At 47.8% G+C, this 23,909-nt stretch overlaps 1 protein-coding gene across 3 annotated transcripts in view; it reads right to left on the bottom strand.

Annotated features, from left to right (window-relative positions):
• Window positions 1-23,630, bottom strand: part of SLC6A6 (solute carrier family 6 member 6) — a 263,899-nt gene extending 240,269 nt beyond the window's left edge. For all 3 annotated transcript variants that reach the window (XR_011198608.1, XM_069206292.1, XM_069206293.1), the window contains exon 1: window positions 22,015-23,630. The gene's annotated coding sequence lies outside the window, so the exon portion shown is untranslated. The remainder of the gene's footprint in view (window positions 1-22,014) is intronic.
• Between the last annotated feature and the right edge of the window lie 279 nt (window positions 23,631-23,909).

Below are 23,909 nucleotides of genomic sequence, written 5' to 3'. Positions count from 1 at the left end.
ACATCCTGCACTAATGATAGTGGAGACCTTACCCAATATTGCCCCAATTTCCTAATGCTGTGTGCCAGGTTTGTGTCACAAAACTGACGTAAATCTGGTGCAAATAGGGTGGGATTTACTATCAAACACAGTAATGCAAAGTTGCAACATACCTTACTTTGCACTACTTTGCAACAAGGAGGAGTTCCATGGGTGGTACATGGGCATTCCCACGCAAAATCCCATGAGTTTTGATGCACATCTCTATCTACTCACATTCCTAGGCAGGGATTTCTGCCAAAACCTTATGCCTCCTCAAGGCAGGCTTAAAGAGTAGACATTTTTTCATTTCTCCTTATTTTTCCAACTTTGCAAGTGTGCTCTATTGCGCAAAACACAGCCAAGGTGGAGGAAAAGTCTTAAAGCATAGTTTTTGCATTGAAGGAGACCCCTTCCAGTACAAAAATTAGGCTTCAGACAAGCTGACACTGTTGCACAATGGTGTGAAGATGCCTGAATTGGCACTGAAGTTCTTGAGCACAGGGAGAGTGCAGACCGGTACCACTTCTAAGTAAATTTGGCTCTGTTCTGTCCTCTCCCGTTCACGTAACACAGCAGTTTTACTTTACATACAACCTTGCTTCCTGACGTTGGTGTGTGTGCGGTGACACATGACAGCCAAAAGTATGGCAGCGCAGGGGGAAGTAGAAAATGAGTGAAATTTTATTAATTTTGGTGCATTTTCTCTCTCTCGCTCTTTGATGCAAGGCAGCGCATCTGCTTTGGTTCCTATGCTGCCTTGCATCAAATATTAGTAAATCCACGTTTGCTCGTTGGTTGGGTTATTCTGCTCGGCCTAGCTGGGGGCAGCAACATATCTTTAAGAAAGCAACTCAAAAGGCTTTGCTGATGTCCACTATTACTGCTCACACTGGACACCAGTCCCTTGAGATCTGACTGTGGGTGATGGTCACAGCCAGAGATGGGAAGTGCGTAAATGACAAGTTAATGTTTAGTGAGTAAACATACGTGACAGTTGGCTTGTTCTGCTTTCTACGGAGGAGGAAACGTGCAGCTAAACATAGCCCTGGAGCACTAGGAAGTGCCTGAGTGGACGTGAGAACTGTCACCGATGGAGAGAGGGTCCTGGAGGAGTTGAGGCACCCAGGGACAGGGCCCTGTGAGAGCTAGGCCCGTGGCCATAGGGCCTTGTGGCACGTGGTTCAGTGGGGAGAGGGCCCAGTGAGAGGTGGGTCTGGTGGGGCCAGGGAGTGGGTCCGTTGGAGACAGGGCCCTGTGAGAGCTGGTGCCCCTATGGACAGGGCCCTGTGAGATGGGACCAGTGAGGACAGGGTCCTGTGAGCGGGGGCCGGTGGGGACAGGGTTGTGAGCTGGGTCTGGTGGGAGACATTTCCCTATAAGAGGTGGGTCCGGTACATGTGTCTGGAGAGAAGCTGAAGAAAATATAGGCCGCATGCGCTGGCAGTAAGGACCAGTATTGTGGCGCCCCTGGGAGTGGGCACCTGTGTATGTGGACGAGCAACTCAAAGAAGAAATACAAAAAAGAGAAAGACGGGAGAGGAGGGACATTGGATAACATAGAAAAGAGCCAGGAAGATATACATTATAAAGGAACAAAAGGGTCGATAGGAAAGGAGTGAGAAAAAGAGAAAGCGACGGGTTGGCAGTTAGCGGGATAGAGACAGAGACAAACAGAGAGGAAGAAGTAGAGTGAAAGGAAGAGACAGAGAAGGAAACAAACAGAATGAGAGAAACAGAGCAAGGGTGTAAGAGTGCGAAGCAGACAAAATGGAAAGAGACAGATAAAAAAGCATGAGAGTAAGACAGAGACAGGCAGAAAGAAACACAGAGATAAGTCCCTATCGAGACAGAAATATGGAGAACCAGAGTGACAGTGACGGGGGAAAGAAGTTGGGAGAGGAACAAAGAGAGAGAGAGAGGGAGAGAGAGATTGAGAGAGATAAGCTAGACTTTGAACCATAAAGCCACCATAAAGCCATCATCAAGTCGAGTGCTAATGTGGCTCAGTATTTTGAATGCCACGGAAAAATATCCAGACTTTTAGTTGAGTTTACATCGGGAATGTCTACAAACAAATCAAATGCAGAAGAAGCCAGTGTGCCTGATAAACCTATAAAATGTAAAGTACTGATGGAGGTTTAGCTTGCACCTTGAACGTACTTCCACATTGTTTGGACCTCCCCAGGATTCCCAGTAGTACTTTCGGACAGCTGTGCCACCTGAGCAAGATGTAGACACGTGGCGCACAGCTCAATAACCACGCGTGGACCTGCAGGTTTGAGATCACACTCGGAACTGCGTCACCGCAGTTCCTTTCTTTATTTATAGACGGCTGCTCCGTGCCCCTCCCGGACACGTCGAGCACGTTACTAAAACACGGAGAGCCCGCATGGCTCTCCGTTCACACTTTACATCTCCCCCATGTTTTACTCCACATGGACAGGGATTAACCAAAAGAACTTAAACAACCAAACGTTTTCATATGAAAAGCTTCAATATGAAATTGAAATAACTATCACTTTGGTAACAAGCAACTCAAAACACCACAAAATTGTTTCTTAACACCCTGAACCCTAGTGTCACTCACAGAGTCATTTTTAGACGGCTGGGGTCATTGCACACTGTTCCCAACATTCTTCTCACAGTGTGCTTGCACTCCAGACCACTCCGACACTTTATGTCCAACGAAATATTCAACAAACAAAGGGCCTGATTCTAACTTTGGAGGACGGTGTTAAACCGTCCCAAAAGTGGCGGATATACCACCAGCCGTATTACGAGTCCATTATATCCTATGGAATTCGTAATACGGCTGGTGGTATATCCGCCACTTTTGGGACGGTTTAACACCGTCCTCCAAAGTTAGAATCAGGCCCAAAGTCTTTTAGCTGACTGTTCGGCACAGGATTAGGGCGTAAGTCATATCTCGCATTTCTGGTACTACCACTTCCATGTTCAGACACCAAACCAGGCCGAGTTTGTTCGACCCTCGTTGGCACCGTAACATCCTTCCTTTCTTCCGCCAGTATTGGTGAATCATAGGAAATGTCCTCTATCTCTCCATCTTCACTGGCCAACTTTCTTAGACCAGCCCTCTTAAAATGTGATACGTTTCGTGTTACTCTTTGTCTCCCTCTTGCTGCCGTTATCATGGATCCTTTTAGGCCAATCACTTCCCACACATCAGGCTCAAACGGCGTTCGGAACTTCCCTCCTCCTCGCCGACATCTCACAACCACTCGATCTCCTTCTTGGAATCCTCAATACTTAGCTCGTCGTTGCATACTCGCCCTCTGGTTAGTGGCTTCTCGCCTGCTTTGAGTGGCCTTTACATCCAATACAGGAGGTTTCCATTTAGGACCGGAGGGAATACAATCACGTGGAGACACTTTGAACATCAAGGAGGAGGGAGCACAACCAGTGGTGCTATGAGGTGTTTGACGATAAGCACTTAAGAATTGATACAGACATTGTTCACTATTCTCATTTTGCTCCACTCCGATCCTGAGAGCCCTGTTCAAAGTTCGCATGAACCTTTCCACATCCCCATTTGCCTGAGGCCAGTAAGGCATTATCTTACGGTGACGAATCGCAAGACCGTCCAGGTATGACTTAAACTCTTGTCCGTGGAAAGGAGGACCATTATCAGTTCGGATTTCATCCGGCAAACCAAACAAAGCAAATGTCTTTTGCAGAATTGGCCTCACATTTTCAAATGATGTTGAGGCCACAACGTCCACCACAGGAAATTTGGTATAAGAGTCAATTAAAACTACAGTCAATCTACCATCTGGGAAACTCCCAAAGTCCATGCTCACTTTAGCCCATGGTTTCAGAGTGGCCGGTTCAGTTACCACTGGGCAACTCGGGGGCTCTATTGACGTGATGATGCAAGAATGACATCTTCCTACCATTTCATCAACCTGAGTATCCATACCCGGGAACCAGACTTTAGCTCGTAATCCTGCTTTAGTTTTAGCAGTCCCTTGGTGCCCTTGATGAGCCAACTCGATCACTCTTGACCAGAGACATTGTGGAAGCACGATTCGCCTTCCTCTCAGAACCAACCCATCACCATCCATAGATAGCTCATCACGCACCTTCCAGATACTCTGCATAGCCACTTTTTGATCAGGGCAGGACATGTGGGTCTTCTCTAGAAAATACTTCCACCTTTTGTGACTTAACGCCTCTTTGACATTATTCAACAACGTATCTTCCCTGGTAGCGTTCACAATGTCATTTACAAGGAGAGCATTAGGACATGCCGACTGCACAACCATGCGAACAAAAACTTCAGTATTCTCTTCATCCTGTTCCTGATGAACATCAAACCCCTTTGGAGACGGGTGTCGAGACAGATAATCCGCAGGATTATTCGCGCCAGGCCGATATACCACCGTGAATCTATAAGGTTGAAGTAGAACAGTCCATCGTTCAATTCTCGGAGGTGCAAGACGCGGACTACCCATGAACAAAGGGACCAAAGGCTTGTGATCAGTTACTACTTGAAATTCATGTCCATACAAATACAGGTGGAAATGGCGGCAAGCCCATCGGATGGCTAGGGCCTCACGCTCGATCTGCGCATACCGGGTTTCAACCTCTGACAACGCTCGACTAGCGTATGCAACAGGGATCCACTCTTGATGCCTCTGTTCCTGTAAGAGCACCGCTCCAAGCCCGACGGGGCTCGCATCCACCACCACTTCAGTTTTCCTCCCTGGATTAAAATAAGCCATCGTTACTTTATCCAGCAAAGCATTTTTAATATCCATAAATGCCTGTTGCGCATCTGGAGTCCAGTCCCAACGGTGCCGTCCTTTCGTGAGTTGTCGAAGCGGTTCAGACATGGTGGCAAGCTGGGGTATAAATCTTCCACAATATGTAGCCATACCCAGAAAACTACGAACTTCCGTTGGATTCTGCGGAACAGGGGCTTGACGGATCGCTTCAGCCTTCCGGGGGTCTACTGGCAGACCATCTTTTGAAAACACGTATCCGAAAAACTCTACCGAGTTTTGATAGAAGGCACACTTCTTCTTATGAAGTGTTAGCCCCGCTTCAGTCAATCTTTTCAATGTCGCCCTTAGATAGCGATGATGCTCTTTTCTAGTTTTAGAGTATATCAAAATGTCATCACTTAAGTTGATTACCCCCGGTAATCCGGACAGCGTTTCTCGAATTGCATTCTGAAATACCTCAGCGGCTGATGACACTCCAAAACTGAGTCTCTTGTACCTTCTTAGCCCTATATGTGTCGAGAATGTAGTAATATTCCTACTTTCCGGGTCTAGCTCCAGCTGATGATAACCCGCATTAAGATCCAACTTTGAGAACCATTGGGCCCCGTTCAGGTCTGCAATGATGTCATCCATAGTAGGGGTTATATGTCTCTCTCTCCTGATAGCCTTATTCGGCAGGCGCATGTCCACACACAAACGAATCGCTCCCGGCTGTTTGGGTTTCGGTGCGATCACCAACGGTGACACCCATGGCGTAGGCCCATCCACTTTCTCAATGACTCCTTGTTCTTCCAACGACAGCAACTCCTTCTCAACAATTGGCCGTAGATGAAAAGGCACTCGACGATGTCGTAAGGCCACAGGAACTACATTGTGGTCTATGTGCAACTTGATACACTTTCCTTTCAAACATCCTAGCCCCTCGAACAGCTGCGGGAACTCATGGAGAAGGCGTTCCACTTGAGTGTCATATATTTGACGCGCAAAGAACACTAACTCTAACTCTTCAGCCGTGTGACATCCTAGCAAAGTGCCACGGTCCCCAGCCACAACATAAAACTTTGCCTCTGTTGATCTGTCTCCACTGCTTACGGCCACTTCTACGGTTCCTTTAAGGGGGAGAGGATCTCTTCCCCCATAATTATATATTTTGGTAGCTGTCAAGGTGAGTGGCGGGGCAGGTACTAGCTTCTTAAAAAGAGTTTAGTCCATGACGTTGACAGACGCTCCTGTGTCAATAAGTACAGAAACTAACGTGCCATTGACGTGAACATCACTCATGGGTGGGGGTCTCTTTTTTCCTGGTTTTCCTCCCGTAAATGATATTACAAAAATGTCCTCTTCTTCATCCTCCTCAAAGACTGGACCACTTGCTGTCGCCTGGTCCCTTACTTCCTCAGTATTTTTGGATACAGCCCTGACATTCGTGTCCCTTCCTCTCTGCTCTCCGGGCTTATTCCTCCTGGACCTGCACATCTTAGCAAAATGATTGGGTTTTCCACAGCGGTTACACGACTGCCCTTTTGCAGGACACCCCACACTCGGTCGATGTTCGTAACCACAGCTTCCGCAGGCTCTCTCACTGGGTTTATTCGGGTTCGTCTTGCGAGGTGTTGCCTGACGTGTCTGGACGGCATCCACTTGTTCTTCTTTGACTTGAACTACACGAGTCGATGAAGCAGCAGCCAATGACTGACCTCTCACTGCCGCCATAGCATCTGCTCGTACTGCCGATAGCTCATGTGACCTCGCCAGAATCAGAATGTCATCAAGGGACATGCCCTGTTGCCGAAGGATAAGCTTTCTCAAAGCATTAGACCGACATCCCTGAATAATCTGTGCTCGGATTTCTTCTTGTTGGTTGAGACCCGTGCACGAACTTACTAGCTTTCTCAATCTGGCGTAAAACATATCCATTGACTCGACTTCAGTCTGTTGCACCTGTCTCAGTTTGAAACGTTCATAATCCGAGTTAAGTTGAGGATCAAAATGCCTGTTCAAAGCAGTCACCGCTGCGTTAAAATCAGACTTGTCCCCTGTATCAGGCAGAGAATCAAACAACTCCTGCAGTTCATCTCCCCCCATCAGCAGCATCACAGATCTACGCACTGCTCCATCCGTCTCTCGGGTAGCGCAAAAATAGTTTTCTATGCGATTTATCCACAGACGCCACCTTGGCGCAGCTGTGGCCGGGTCAATCAGTTGGCTAAACGGTGGTATAGAGGTAAACGAGGAGTGCATACTATTATTTAGTTGTGCTGGGAGTTGAGGATTCCCTGGTGGTTGAGGAGGATTGGCATTGTTCGCATTGTCTTGTGGTGGGGCACTCATTTTCACACTCCCTCAGCTTGCAATGGTTAATACTGTCCTTGTTTTTTTTTTTTTTATTTTTTTTTTATAATTCTTCTTGTTGTTTTTTTTTTCTGGGGGTCCACCTGCCAGGTTCACCCCCTCCTTCTCTCTGGCATTGTCAGTGTGACCTGAGGCACGCCTTCCTCTTCTATTGTTTAATCGACCCCTCGCCTGGGGAAGCCAGCGTCAAATTCTTCTGTCTCAGTCCCGAGACGCTCATAAACGAAGCGCTCGGCTGAGAACAGCTTAGGTCGTCAGTTTCAGCTGCTTATTAGCAGCGCGTACACGCCCGAAGGCACAGCTTTCAACGGAGCGATCTCCGCACCACGTGACAGCACACCCGAAGGCAAACTTTCGACGGAGCGATCTCCGCTCCACGTGACAGTCTTCTTCTGGGGCGGGGCCGGGCTCACCTTCTTGGGTTTCCCTGACCGGGAAACCACACAGCACCACCTTCCTTCGACGCAGTGCCGGGGAACCACACGGCACCACCCTCGTCTGAGCCACGCAGCGATCAGCTCCCACAGTGAGTGTTATCTCCTCAGCGCGGCCGGCACCGCACCACGTGGATTTGTTTTCCAACGATCAGTTTATGTTATTTTAATTACAGCGTGATGTCGCGCATCCCGCTCGTCGCCATTGTAGACACGTGGCGCACAGCTCAATAACCACGCGTGGACCTGCAGGTTTGCGATCACACTCGGAACTGCGTCACCGCAGTTCCTTTCTTTATTTATAGACGGCTGCTCCGTGCCCCTCCCGGACACGTCGAGCACGTTACTAAAATACGGAGAGCCCGCATGGCTCTCCGTTCACACTTTACACAAGAGAGCCCCCGTTATTGCTATGTAGAGTTCTACACAACACATTAACCCACAGGGAAGCGTGTCGCCTACCCAATAACCCACCCCTTAATGTGGTATGAAGCTCTGTCTACATTCTGCAGTGAAAACACAATACAACAGCATGAATTCCACACCGGGGGGATGGAGCTCCCAGTGCACGTGCACGCCCCCAGCCCCAGCAATACTCTACACCTAAAAACTCTCAAATCCGGGAGTGACCGTCCCCACTTCCCGTAAACGGAATTTACTCCAGCCCGTGGAGTAAACACCTGACCAGTTCAAGAGAGGAAAGTGGTCGGACTGGAGCTTGGGACCGCCCACAAACAAAACTGTTTTGTGGGCGTTCCCAAACTTCCAAGGGAAGCTACCATTTTGGAAAGCTCACTTCCCCTTTAGTGAGAGTTACTACTGACGCTTCTTCTGCAGAGAAATCCACTTTGATAAAAGTATTTATGGCTGTCGAGAATCTTTTTGTGAATTCCTGGCAGGCAGCATTAGGGTATTTTGGTACAAAACGTCAGCATATGTCAGATTTAAGCAGGAATACTGACTTTGCTACACCGAATACACAGCTAGTTTTGTCCAGTCTATGGCCCAGGAGTGTTGATTCGGCTGCACCGTTTATCTGCAACAGGCTGCCTGGAATATGGCAAAAAATGAATGATTTAATTATCAGCAGTGCTTTAAATGGAAAAATAGAAGTGCAGGTACTCTGTAATAGAGTACCTGCTTGTTTCTGAGAAGTGCCGGTACTCTCCAATTAAAAGTATTACGTTTTTCTTCATATATGCCGGTACTCTCCCTCTCAAAATAAAAAAGTGCCGGTACTCAGTACCGGAGAGTACCGGCCCATTTAAAGCACTGATTATCAGTGTAGTCAAACTGTGCTAATGTTGCTAGTGGGTCAACATAAAAAAGCATAGATAAAGGAATTGAAACACAGTATAAAAGCTTAGTTATGCTAGGCTTTCAAATTATTGCTTCTCCTGTGCTCCTAGAATTGCTACATTGCAATTTATGGATGGAAATGCTTGAGTCAGTCTTCCGCACTGAAACCTTCTCCAACAAGCATTCCATACCTTTGTATCTTTTGCTCATCTGCCCCCAACTCTAGCAGTTCAGTCCCAAACTTCTAGGTCATAATTCTACTGGGGGTTCCAGTGTAGCGTGCTACTCGCCATACAGTGCTTCAACACCTCAACTGGGATAGTAAGCGCTATATAAATGCAATTACAATTACAATTCTATATACTTAGAAAAACAATCAACCCTCGATGTTTTGTTCGGCCTCATTACCATGTGCATCCTAAGTCCCTGCAGACCATTGATCTAATTCTAGGCATACCCGTCTAACTCATAAAAACTGCCTTACCCTTCTGTAAGGGGAATGACATGGAACAATAATGGAATAGAATGTTAGATACACAAGTTCAGGTTTGCATATGGGCATAACCATCATGCCATTCAAGAGTTAAAAGCTGAGGATGAGGTCCAACCATGTATCAAAGCCCTAGACCAGTGGTTCTTAATCTTTTGACTTCTGTGGACCCCCACTTTATCATTACTGGAACCTGGGGACCCCCACTGAATCATTACTGAAATCTAGGGACCCTAACTGAGTCATTTCTGGACGCAGGTGACTTCAGCCTTAACATTATTGATGATCTGAACCGCGAAACAGTACATAAGAAATACAGAAACAAGCATTCCCTCTAACACATAAATAAATGATAATACATTCTATTTAATTTGCAAACAAATATTAGTAAAAACATTAATAGGAAGGTTCAAGCTTTTCTACATTCAGTCGAGGCCACACGTTGTCCATACTACATTCTGTTTGATGCATGTGCCCTGCTCCTGCGAATCAATCTAAGGATACTAATTTAATTTTAAGCCTCCAATTTCAAATTCCTTGACATTTACAGTGCATTTTTCTAAAATGTTCAATTGTACACTTAGCCACTTTATTTAAGTACACTTTATTAATCTGTTATTATTATGTAATTTTTTAAGCATTCAAGGACCCCCTGAGGAAGCTTCGCAGACCCCCAGGGATCCCCGGAACACAGGTTTGGAACCGTTGCCCTAGACCCTTTTTACAATTGGTTATTGCTACGCCAATGACATGGTCTCCTCAGTTTTATGATAACCTTTTCCCCACCAGTGGGCTATAAACTAATTGAAAAGATTGCCATTGTGCTGGTCCAGGCCAACAGAGCACTTATTTTTTAACAACCATGGACAATCCTTTTACGTGTGGCTTTTGTATGCTTGTGCACACAGAGGCAAAACACACAAACACATTCAAGCAGACGAACACATCTTTAGGTACTGACTTACATTTACCAGTTGAAATAGTGGCAGCCCTATACATAGACAACTAAATATATAGATTAATCTGGGCACACTGAGAGACATACATACACCTTTGGTGCCAGGAAACCCTATCCTACCAGCCATATGTACAGATCAATGGTCACGACTATGCTTGTGCAACACAGAACATAAGGAGTACAGAATGATGGGCGGACAATGTGATGCAGGGTCAAGACTGATTTGCATGTGGCTGTGTCCAAACTGAAGTGGTATGGTGTGCAAAATAACATTGGACTGGGAGGTGGATCAAGTAATTACCAGTGATTGAGATAAATGGAAGAATTGTATCCATCTATCCATCCATCCTGGGAAAGGATGTGCCATAATGACCAGAGCGGTCCACTTTGGAGCTGGGGAATCACGTTTGAGTCTGAGCGTCGGCTCAACATCCTATGATGCTGGGCAAGTCACTTAATCTCTGGTGCCTACCAAAAATGAATGTGTCTGTGGTGTTCGGTAACTAGGTAGTGATGTAGTATTATTCTAGGCTGTATGTTGGCTGATAATGTAGAACACATAGGTAGAGGTTCTATGTCAGTTTCACCGTGGTCTTGAGTGAACGGTACCGACTATAAGATTTGGAACCTGAACAGGGTAGCTAAATATTACTCTAGAGATAAGGACTCTTAAAGCTTTACTGAAACAGAAAGTGAAGAAAGAGAACTTGAACGACCACAACGTAACAGGAGGATATCTCAGTGGTTACAAGAACGTGTTAGATAATAACATAGTGAAAACATTTATGTTGATGTCATTGATGTTTTAGTATATACATATATATATTGTAGGACAGTGCCCCTTTTGGCATGGTTAACCCCCCACTTTTTGCCTGATATTGATGCTGACTTGACTGGGATCCTGCTAACCAGACCCCAGCACCAATGTTCTTTCCCTAAAACTGTACCATTGCTCACACAATTGGCACACCCCTGGCACACATATAAGTCCCATGTAAAAGGTACCAGTGGTACCAAGGGCTCTTTGGCCAGTGAGGGTCCCTAAGGGCTGCAGAATGTAATGTGCCACCATATGGGACCCCTCCTTAAGCACATGCACACTGCCATTGCAGATTGTGTGTGCTTGTGGAGAGAAAAAGGTAAAGACAACATGGCACCCCTCCCAGGCTGCCATGCCCACCAACCACTGCCTGTGGCATAGGTAAGTTACCCTTCAGCAGGCCATACAGCCCTAAGGCAGGGTGCACTATTCCACAGGTGAGGGCATAGCTGCATGAGCAATATGCCCCTACAGTTTCTAAGTCCATTCTTAGACATTGTAAGTGCAGTGTGGCCATAATAAGTACATGGGCTGGGAGTTCGTCATTATGAACTCCACTGCTCCATGATGGCTTCGCTGAAGACCCGAAGACTGGAAAGGTTGGCATCAAACTTCTCAGCACAATAAACCTACACTGAGGCCAGTGCTTGATTTATTGTACAAAGCACCCAGAGAGTATCCTAGAGATGCCCCCTGTATTTTAACCAATGCTTTAGTATGAGGCTGACCAGTCTGTGCCAGCCTGCTACTAAAAGATAAGTTTCTGTACCCATGGGGTGAGGGCCTTTGTGTCCTCTGAATTCAGCAAACAAAGCATGCTCTGGGTGGAGGCGCTTCACACCTCCCGCTGCAGGAAATATAATACTTGGGGCCAGATGTAGGAAATTCCTGCATTGCGACTCGCAAATTGAGAGTCTGAGCAACTCGCAATTTGCGAGTTGCAATGCAGGATGCAGGATGGTGTCCCTGACACCATCTGCAAGTCGCAAGGGGGTCGCAAAGGCCCACCTCATTAATATTAATGAGGTGGGTCGCAATTTGCAACCCTCTTGCGAGTCGCAGCACTCACAGGGATGGTGGCCTGCTGGAGACAGCAGACCACCATGTCTGTGACTGCTTTTAAATAAAGCAGTTTTTTTTTTTTTGTAATGCTGCCCGTTTTCCTTAAAGGAAAACGAGATGCATTACAAACGAAAAAATGAAACGTTTTGTTCTCATTTGTTAAGAGCAGGCAGAGGTCCATAGGACCACCGCCTGCTCTGAAAAAATGTTTTCAGGGCTATTCACAAAGGGGAAGGGTTCCCATGGAGACCCCTTCCCTTTTGAGAATGGGTTACCACCAGTGTGACACTGGTGGTAACTGCGATTGCTTTGTGTCCGCATTCGCACTCACAAAGCAATGCAGCATCGCGCTGCGACTCGCAAATAGGAAGGGGAACACCCCTTCCTATTTGCGACTCGCAGACCCATTTTGCGAGTCGGTAACCAGGTTACCAACTCGCAAAATGGGAATGGGCATCGCGATGTGGGTTTTGCGCCTCGCAAACATCGATTTTCGCTATTTGCGATGCGTAAAAGCCTTGCTACATCTGGCCCTTGGTGTTGAGTCACAAGGGCTCAGGCCTCCTGTTACAGTGCCTCAGGGCACTCCAGCTAGTGGAGGTGTCTGCCCCCCTGGGTGAAGCCCCACTTTTGGCTGCAAGTCCGGTGGGAAAATTAGAAAAAACAGGGAGGCGTGACTACTTCAGACAGGGCCATCCCAAAGGTGCCCAGAGCTGAAGTGGCCCCTCCCTGCAGAATCCTCCATCTTAGTTTGGAAGACAGGGACCAATAGGGTTAGGGATGTGCCCTCCTCTCCAAAGGAAGTGGGCACAGGGGGGGTGTAGCCACTACCAGGGTCAATGGCCATTGGCTACTGCCCCCTGACCCCTGTAATACCCCTAAATCTAGTATTTAGGGGCACCCCTAAACCTAGCTCACAAGTTTCTGGTAACCGCAAGACAAGAAGGAAGAAGCAAGAAGAAGAACTACTAAGCCAACTGCCCAGCAGTTAAGGCTCCAGGCAACAACTGACTTGGTCCCAGCCCTTCCAGGCCTGTCTGCAGCTTCAGACGGCCAACTACAAAAAGGCGATGCACCCTGCAGGACCATCGACCTATACAAAACCCCAGAGGACGCCCTGCCCACCAGAGGACCAAGAACTCCCAAGGACAGCAGCCCGGTCCACAAGAAACTCCAAGAAGGACTCCAGAACCACCCCGGATCTGTGAGTCCTGCCCACTCTGCACCCGACGCCCTCTGCCCGAGTCCAGGTGGTCTACCGGTCCAGAGCAGGTCCCCAGGTGATTCTGATGTTTCCACCCTGGGTTGACCCCTCCTGGCCAACACAACAACACCTGCAGCCTAAATCCAAAGGGCCCCTCTGACAGCGAGAGAACTGAATGAAGATTCACGATACCTAAAGGTACCCCTGCGGCCCCCAGGCCTTGGGTAATCCAACCAACGGTCCAGCAGCGGTCAACAGGCTGCCCTCCCTTTTTCTGAAACCGACCCCCTGCACCCAGCCTGCAGCATCTTTGTGAACCCCGGTGTCCTCCTTTCGAAAAGCATTGGGAGCCTGATGCTGTGTTTGCACCCTGTACCCAGCCACCCCTGTGCCGCTGAGGGTGTGTGTTTGGTGCTAACCATCTGACCCCCGGGGCTCACCTAAACCCCCAGGTCTGCCCTCTGAAGTCACGTGTACTTACCTGCCAGCAGATCTGTTTCAGAGTGCCCCCAGTCTCCATAGGATCCCATTCTAAATCTAACTTCAACTTTGCCCTCTGTGCCCCGTGTTGCTGGTGGTGTAAGTTTGGGTCATCCTGAACCCCGACCAGTGGACATCCTAACACATGGCGAGACTGGAACTGTAAGTCGAGAACTTACCTCAAAACTCCCCTCCTCACACACCACTTCCCCCCCCCGCCGGACCATTCTAAAAATAGAAAGTGTGACAACTTTTAAAAGTGAAAAGTGTTACTTGCCTGTAAACCGTTTTATTGGCAAAACCTAAAAAAGTGTGTTTGATACATATGCTTGATACTTACTTGCAAATGTACCTGCAACAAGATCCTTTTGGTTCTAGAAATAAAGTAACAAAATATATTTTTCCAATATAAATACATTGGCCTGGAGTCTGTGCCTCATTTCTTGACTGTTTGTGTACAACAAATGCGCTTTGCACTACCCTCTGATAAGCCTAACTGCTCAACCACACTACCACAAAAGAGAGCATTAGTATTATCCACTTTAGACTCTTTTAAGTTTCTGGGGAACCCCTGAACTCTGGGCACACTATATCTCATTTTGATATAGTATATACAGAGCCAGCTTCCTACGTACATATAGTATATACAGAGCTTCTTACACACACCCACACATAGATATATATATATATATATATATATATATAGAGAGAGAGAGAGAGAGAGTATAAACAGAGCTTCATATATATAGTTCCTTGCTTGTTTAAAGTATGGTTGTTATATTGGGTGAGGGAGGTGATGTGGTGTTCTGTTCATAGGTGGTGACGTAGCATTATTCTAGAATGTATGTTGCTTGCTAATGTAGAACACATAGGCGGAGATTCTATGTCAGTTTCACTGTATGCTTGAGACGGATGGGGTCTCTGTAATGGTTTCTTAATAAAGAAGATTGATGCTGTACCACAAATGGTGTAAGTCTACAATTCTACAGTGTCCTTGCGTAATGTAACTGGTGCTCATGTAAAGTGCTCCAATACCTTCAGGTTGAGTTTGTGAAATAAAAAAAACTGCAAAACAAACAAAAAATGTTTTGGTATAATTCAGTGTGTTGCCCTAGGTGGGACAGGTATGCCAAGATGTGGGTGCCGTGCGGGCTCTGAAGTTATATGTGGCTACAAACTCATTTTATAGTCATGAATAATTGGGCAGGTGATGTGTGAGGCACGGCGGCCTCGTGACCAACCAGTACAAATTTCAAATTACTGTGCTGACTGGTGATGGCTCGAAATCGAAGAAGATGGAGATTTTTTCATTTCCTCATTGCACCTGGAGAACTTGGCTGGGAAGTTATCTGAACGACGTGCTTTATCAGTAAGAAAGGCTTTGATCAGGCACTGCTCCTCCGCTAAGGCAGAGGAGTGTCCACCCCCGACAGCAGCAGCTGCCAAACTTTTACAATAAAACAATAATAAACTGTGTTTATTATCGTTTTATTGTAAATAGGGTGGGGCCATGGGCTGTGACAAGCACAGAGGGGGAGTGCACACTCCCCTTCAGTGCGCATGCATGTTTGACTGGCCGTCTCGGGACGGCCGAACACACATGTGCACTAGGCTCTGGGAGCCTGTACCTGCAGCTTTCTGTGAAGGCAAGAGGAGCAGGACAATCAATCAATCAATCATAGCATTTGTAAAGCGCACTACTCACCCATGAGGGTCTCAAGGCGCTGGGGGAGGGTGCTGCTACTGCTCGAGCAGCCAGGTCTTGAGGTGTCTCCTGAAGGTAAGCAGGTCCTGTGTCTGTCGCAGGTGGATAGGAAGCGTGTTCCACGTCTTGTTGGCGAGGTGGGAGAACGATCTGCCACCGGCGGTCGTTCTGCGGATGCGTGGAACGGTGGTGAGGGCAAGGTCAGTGGAGCGAAGCTGGTGGGTCGGGGTGCAGAAGGAGAGTCGTCTGTTGAGGTATTCTGGTCCGGTGTTGTGCAGTGCTTTGTGAGCGTGGGTGAGGAGCTTGAAAGTGATTCTCTTGTTGACGGGAAGCAAGTGCAGGTCTCTCAGGTGGGCTGTGATGTGGCTGTGGCAGGGGATGCTTAGGATGAGGCGTGTGGAGGCGTTCTGTATGCGTTGCAGCCTTTTGTGGAGCTTGGCTGTGGTTCCTGCATAGAGGGCATTGCTGTAGTCCAGTCTGCTGCTTACGAGAGCTTGGGTGACCATCCTTCTGGTTCCGGTGGGGATCCATTTGTAGATCTTCCGAAGCATGCAGAGGGTGTTGAAGCAGGAGGAAGAGACAGTGTTGACTTGCTGGGACATTGATAGCGATGAGTCCAGGATGAACCCCAGGTTGCGTGCATGGTCGGTGGGTGTCAGTGCAGTCGCCAGTGTGGCAGGCCACCAGGAGTCATCCCAAGCGGAGGGGGTGGAGCCGAGGATGAGGACCTCAGTTTTGACAGAATTCAGTTTCAGGCAGCGGTCCTTCGTCCATTACGCGATGGCCTTCATTCCTTCGTGGAGGTTGGTTTTGGCAGTGGCGGGGTCCTTGGTGAGGGAGAGGATCAGCTGGGTGTCATCGGCATATGAGACGATGTTGAGGTTGTGTGATCGGACGATGTTTGTGAGCGAAGCCATGTAAACGTCGGGCTGAGGGACAACCCCTGGGGAACGCCACAGATGACCTTGGTGGCTTCAGAGCGGAATGGAGGGAGGCGGACTCTCTGCTTTCTGCCGGTGAGGAAGGAGGTTATCCACTCCAGGGCTCTGTCGTGGATACCTTAATGCGTGTGCGTAGGGTGTGGTGGCTGACTGTGTCGAAGGTGGCCGAGAGGCCCAGGAGGATGAGGGCCACGGTTTTGCCATTGTCAAGTAGGGTTCTGATGTCATCGATGGAGGCGATGAGGGTGGTTTCGGTGCTGTGGTTGCTGCAATCTGGATTGGGACAAGTCCAGAGTGTTGTTCTCCTCGAGGATGCGGGTCGGTTGTTTGTTGACAATTTTCTCGATTACTTTTGCCAGGAAGGGGAGCAGGGATATGGGCTGGAAGGCCTTAAGGTCCTTTGGGTCCGCCTTGGATTTCTTGAGGAGGGCATTGATCTCGGCGTGTTTCCAGCTCTCCGGGAAGGTGGTGGTCTCGAAGGAGCTGTTGATGATCTTTCGGATTTGAGGTGTGATGACGGAGCTTGCTTTGTTGAAGATGTGGTGAGGGCAGGAGTCGGATGGTGAGCCGTAGTGGATGGTGTTTATGATTTGGATGGTGTTGTGTCATGGGTCCAGGAGAGCAGGAGGTTGCTGTGGCTGGAGGGCTGTGAGTCTGTGGTGTTAGTGGTTGACGGGGAGGGCTGGGTATTGAAGCTGTCATGGACATTGGTGGCTGCGGCGATTCAGGTAAGTGGTTTTATTTACTTTTTAAATAATTTTTCTCTCCAACTTCCTCCACCCATCCCCCAGCCCCTCCCCCATCCGTTCACCACCACCACGCACCACTCTTGGCTTTGATCACATGTTTTATCTCAACTGAGCTTCAGGAGCTGGCACTAAAGAGAGAACCACACCCACTCCCCCCAACTTATCACAGCATGCATTGTTACAGTCCTTCTACACACTAAAGAAAATAAATCAGATATTCAGGAGGAAACAAAGCACCAAAAGTGAAATGGAAAAACGACCTTGACCTCTTGACATTTTTGGAGAGTTACTTTAAACAAGATGGAATTGCAGGAGTCAGGGAAATAAAGATCTAACATTTCAAAGTTCGGTAACCGAGACCACGTATTTTATGCTAAAAACGAAAACCATGGTGGCACCTCTGGATAGTCCTTAACTCAAGAAGTTCTCCAACATGTACATTTGTGATATATAAGTTGATAGGTTTGTGTGTATACTAAGCTCAGAACGTTTTAGGACGAATGTACATCACATTAGGCAACGCAGACCGCTGTCGAATGTTGTTTGGACAACTACAGTGAAATGTGTATATGTGTTCATGGTGTAATTGGGGACGTTTTTACTCATTTCGATCAAATCTCCATTACAGAAGAGGAGTTGTATAAAAATGCCTAAATCATTGAACCACAAACTACACTCCATATGTTGCTCCACGACACACATGCAAATATAAATAAAGTATTTAAAAAGAAATACTTATTTGGCGACAGATGGTGAACTTAGAAATCGTGAAGTAAATAATTCGATCAACCTAAAAAACTTCAAAAGAAATTTCATGCTATTCTTCAAGTAACCCCTTAATCTCGACTAAGAATGATTCTCAGCAATTTCCCTTTCAGATCCATAAAAAGTGGGTCTCAATGAATGTCCATGTTCAGCTACTCTGCCTGAGGAAAGACCTATGGATACTCCCACTAAATCGCAAGGCGTGGGTGAGCTCGTTTACCCACCAGATATTAAAATCCAGGTTTTTGGCTATCCAGAAGAATATGATTTTCACAGAATATTTACACCCTGGTCGGTAAGTCTGAAACCCATCCTGGATTTTATTATCTAATGGGTCAATTTGCCAAGCCCTAAACCTACCAACAGTTCTTGTGTTATACAAACTAGACTATTGTGAGGCCAGCTACCTATTGATCCCCACAAAGCTCAGTAAAGGTCAGCTAGCCCGGAAGAGAGCCCCTATAATAAGTCTGAGTAAATTAGACCACCAAGTGGCTTCCTTTGGATCAGGGATTCTCCACCAAGCCACATCATTCACCATGTTTTCCTAACCCAAATTTCTTCAGGTAAAATGAGGTGTGATTCATGGAGGTGGAAAGAACAGGATCCATGCTAAATTTTGCGCAACTGAGAATCCAGGTCAGCTGCAGGCACTGTACGTTCTCTACTCCACAGTTACCCCATGACTCATGAGTCCTTTAGTATGCACTATTAATGATATATGCTATTGCAGAAACCACGCGTGCCACCACCAGTTCCTCAAGAACATAGTTATCAGAATACTGTTGGACAATATAGGAGAGTGCTGAAGGCACATGTATTCAATAGAGTGGTTTGGGTGTCGGCGAGAGAGAGAAACTGAACGTTCATGCAACAAACACATAAAGCGTAAAAGTGCTCGTGGATATCGCAACATTCCATTCTATGCTGCACCAGGGAGAGTTGTACAAGTAAGCACACAGAAAGGTGTGGGAGCTGTGCATGAGGCAGCTGGGGGTTTAAAGCTCAGTAAACATGAATGGGTTCTTGGGGGTCAGACTTTCCGATGGCCTCACATTGACTAAACAATATGAGAGTGCTGGAGAGAGGGCAAGAGCAATGCTGAGGGTCATAGTGATGGCCATAATTGCACATATCACCAACTGAGTATGACATCCAGTTCTCTAGGTCATATATGACCATGATAGGTGTGGCCTTCAGGACACAGAACAGGGGATAGAAGTCATTCACATTCGCCCCCTTAGGTATTGTGATTGACTTTACATGAAGCCCAGATCTGTGGACCTACCCCTTTACCACCTGTCGCTCCAACTCCCCTCATCTTCCTAGGCAACAGATAGCCCTCACGACCTGCCCTCTCTTCAAAATCCCATGCTTTCATTTGCGTTCCTAGCATCTTCCTACAGGACAAAAACTCTTCTTTCTAAAGAACTAGAGTGAGATATTGTGGAGAGATTAGCGAGACTATGACACTCTTTGCAATCCTCTGCACAGGCGTCACAGAGAACAAAATCAAAACTTTGAAAAAGATATGCAAACTTGTGTGGAAGGATAACGGCAGACTGGAGACAGTCTGTTGATGGATTTCCAAAACAGAGACAGCACAGCTTGAATCATAAGTCTTTTGAAGAGAGGTTCAGTAAGTTGCTCATATCTGCAATGGCAGGAAGAAGCATGATGGGGATATCACAGCTACAATCATGTTCCTAAAGGGAATGAACACAGAGAAAGAATTCTAGCTTTATTCACTAAACTTTTACTACAGGTGTAGTTTAGAATCTACAGGGGAGCTAAGGACCACAATTAGAAAATGAAACTTCAATAAACAGATAGAGAATGCATAGAAAAATGTGTCAGTAAAATGCATTGAGTCAGAAACGGTATGTGGATTCAGACAAGCAAGGGGATGATGCGAGGAGACAATGGTATTGGTGACTTCTAGCGTAATGGTAGACAGCATCTAATGGCTGTACCAAGCGCCGACAGGAAACTAGATAGACACTTCGGGAAGTGCTTTTCTGCCAATACATTATATTTGTTAAAACATAAGGACATGTCCCTAATAGTACAGTCTTTAACTCGATTATCATACAGGTCAAATGACGAATGTCCTATCTATTTTTGCATACCTGCGGCTCACATATACATTCCCTTTTTGTACATCAACGTAGTGCCTACACTGTTTGAAATGAGCAGTCTCACCTATTTACTGCTTATCATCTGGCTGCAAACTATAATTTCTGAGTTCAGATAGGGACACCGTTGTGTGCTAGGCCACTGCAAAAACTTTACCAACACAGGCAAAACTATGTTGTAATAGTCAAGTGCCAAGACAACAATGCAAATCTGCTGCTTCCATGGGCAAGATGGCACCTTTCGTTTGGGGCACTCTAGGCAGCCACTGGGTATTACCTTTCCTGCTTTTTCTGAAAAGGCTTTCTGAGAGCTCTGCCCCTCTCAGGGGTGTAGAAGGTATTGTGACACTGGAAAACATGGAGGACCATACTGTATTTAGGGGAGCTCAAATAGCCCCAGAAAGGGCACAGCCTCATTCCTTTACTCCCCAAGGGAATCATCATTATTTAGCTGATCATAGGTTTTTTGCCCCTTTCAAGACTATGGGGCAAAGTATATAGCGGCGTTTCTAGTCAACCTGGACCTCCAAAAAGAGATGTTACATTCCAGACGGGTTGTGGTTTAACTTTAAAGTCTAAAGGTCAGATTCACAAAGGGGCACTGGAGAAAGTCAGACATTTCTCCAAAAAGCTAAGAACATAGGGCCTGCATTACGAGTTTGGCAGTCGGACCGCCGGACCATAATGGTGGCGGTCTTTGGAATAGCACCAGGCCAATGGTCCCCAGACTGACGGATTATGAGTTCCCCATGGGGCTGATGTGTCTGGCCGGGGGGGAGGCAAAGGGCAGTATAATGGAGTTACTGTCAGCCATGTATCCTATCTGTCAGCACGACGGCTGTACTGTGCCCATGCACCACATCGTGCACGGGACACAGCGCAACCCTGAACCCCAAATTTTCTGGGGGGCCACATGGGCCCCTGCCTCATCTATCACAGGGCTGTACCGTTTGGGGCCCCTGATCTGGGCCCCTTACCTGCCTGACCACCAAGCTTTCCATGGCAGTGGATTTGCCATTGAAAGATGAGGTTCTTCAGGTCGTAATGGACATGGCAGTCCCAATGCAATGATATCCAACATTGGCCATCGTGGTCAGGACGACTGCGGTCCCCGCCGCGATGACTTTGGTGGTACTGGCGGTCTGCAGACAGTCGTCCGGCGGTCTGACCGCCAAACCCATAATCAGGAGGTCTGACCATCAGAGTTGCGGCAGTTAGACCACCAACGCTACCATGGTGGCCCACGGACCGCCAAACTTGTAATGAGGCTCTTAGTTTGGAGCACATTTCCAACTTTTTTTCAAATCTCAAAAAAGTCATGAAATCTGCCACACTTAAAGATTTCCAGTAGTAAACAAATGTGCAAACTATTCTACATACAAAAATGTTACAAGTTCACATTTACGGATTTGCAAATGTCAGATTCAAGTCCATTTGCACCGATTAACTTTTTTTTTTGTTTCTCGCATGGAGAAGCACATTGCTATAGGAACACACCAATTTTGGGCATGACCCAATTTCAATATCCACCCTAGAAACAAATTTACGTGTGCCTTTAACAGGAGTAAATCTCCAAAGGTTTGCAAATGGATATTTTCGGGTGATCACCAACTTTTTCTGGTGTCTGCACCTTAAGGGGTAGGGGCAAAATCACACCCTTTCAGATTTACTTGCACTGAAAATTCTGGTTACATTTTGAAAGATGCAGATACAATTGGTGCATAAATTGTATGAATATACGGTCACCAAACAATGAAATACATCAGAAAAGTGATTCTGTGGCTCCAGGGAGGGGAGAGGAGATATGTACCCTGTTTGTGCCCCCACTGCTCCCAAGCCCAGCAGGTTCCTTACCTGTGGCACGTGCTGCTTACAACCCCCTGTTCAGGCCTCTCTGTCCTTGTGTGAGAACAGCTCTGTCTCTTGAGTGACAGCTGCAGCTAGAGTTGGCCTGTCGGTCGCACTTCCGGCCCCGGAGAGAGGGGTGCAGCTCCAGCTTCCGGGAGAGAGGAGCAGCTCTGGCTCCTGTGAGAAGGCTCAGGTTCCTGTGAGAGAGGTACAGCTCCGGCTCCTGTGTCTGCCTCAGGGTCGGCACCTGTAGGAAAAGTGCAACTCTGACTCCTCTGGGAGAGACAGGTGTGGGTCCTTAGACAAAGGCTGTGTTCTGGCTCCTGGGAGAGAGGCGCAGGAGTCTCGCCCGTGAGAGCGGTGGCGCTCTGATTCATGTGAGATGCGGTACACAGTGATGGCTCCACTTACAGGTTCGATTACAGCGCCTGTTGGCTTCTGCCGCTCTGGGTCCTGTGAGAGGCGCTCACTCGTGTCAGAGCGGTCAGCCCAGGATCACGTGAGCGACTGTGAGTGTGTAGGTCTCTATCTTGTGACCCAAGAACAGCTCTCGCTCCTGTGAGAGCTGGCAGCCCTGGGTCCTGTGAGCGACGGGCGCCTGTCAGACCAGAACTCTGCCAGAGACGTCACTGTCGCTTCTGTGGGTGATGGTTGTCCTGGATCCTGTGAGCGACGAGCACCTGTTGCTCCTCTGAGACTGTCAGCCCTGGATTCTGCGAGGGGCGTCACTGTCGCTCCTGTGAGTGATGTTGTCCTGGATCCTGTGAGAGACGAACACCTGTTGCTCCTGTGAGAGCTGTCACCCCTGGACTCTGCGAGGGATGTCAGCTGTAGCTCCTGAGAGAGATGTACCTCTATATTCTGTGAGCGACTGACGCCTGTGGCTCCTGTGGACTGTCGGCCCTGGAGTCTGCGAGGGATGTCAGCTGTCGCTCCTGAGAGGGATGTACCCCTATATTCTGTGAGGGACTGACGCCTGTGGCTCCTGTGAGACTGTCGGCCCTGGGCTCTGGGAGGGACGTCAGCTGTCGCTCCTCTGAGAGCTCACCCTCCTTTGTGAGATGCACGCCTGTGGCTCCTGTGACAGAGGGGCAGCTCTGGCCCCTGTGAGAGGTGCAGTTGTGAGGTGATGCTCCGGTTGGTGTATGAGTGAGGTGCAGCTCAGTCTCCTGTGAGAGTTCAGCCTTGACTTCTGTGAGAGGCGAGGCTCTCGCCCCCGGGGGAGGGGCGACTCTGGGTTCTTTCAGAGCAGAAAGTTAAACTTCAACAGAAACGGCAAGTTCTAGCGCTTTAAAGACATGCACTTTTGGCTTTCGTTCTTAGGCGCTAAAAATGCAGCGTGAGATGTGCAGTGCACGCTCTTGCGGGGAGATGCAGCTCCGAAAAAACGTGAGAAGTGGCGCGCCAGGTCTTATGAGGGAGGAGGGGCTCTTACCCCTGTGTGGAAGTGCCGCTCCGGCCCCTGTTTGTAAGAACACGGGCCCCGCCCCAGAGTGGATAATGCAGCTCCCCTGTTTGAACTGCAGCTGATACTTCTTTGTGGAGGATGCAGCTCCTCTCTGTTCACACACAGCTCTTGTTACTGAGTGGGAAATGCAGCTCCCCTGTTTGAACTGCAGCTAATACTTAGTGGGAAATGCAGCTCCTCTGTTTAAACTGCAGCTGATACTTCTGTGCGGAGGACGTAGCTCCTCTCTGTTCACACACAGCTCTTGTTACTGTGTGGGAAGTGCAGCTCCCCTGTTTGAACTGCAGCTGATACTTCTGTGTGGACGGTGCAGCTCCTCTCTGTTCGCCCACAGCTCTTGTTACTGAGTGGGAAATGCAGCTCCTCTGTTTAAAATGCAGCTGATACTTCTGTGCGGAGGATGTAGCTCCTCTCTGTTCACACACAGCTCTTG

The sequence above is a fragment of the Pleurodeles waltl genome, chromosome 9, assembly GCF_031143425.1.
Source record: "Pleurodeles waltl isolate 20211129_DDA chromosome 9, aPleWal1.hap1.20221129, whole genome shotgun sequence".
Lineage (NCBI taxonomy): Eukaryota > Metazoa > Chordata > Amphibia > Caudata > Salamandridae > Pleurodeles > Pleurodeles waltl.
The sequence above is the reverse complement of the archived record's forward strand: the minus strand, read 5'-3'. Positions and strand labels throughout refer to the sequence as shown.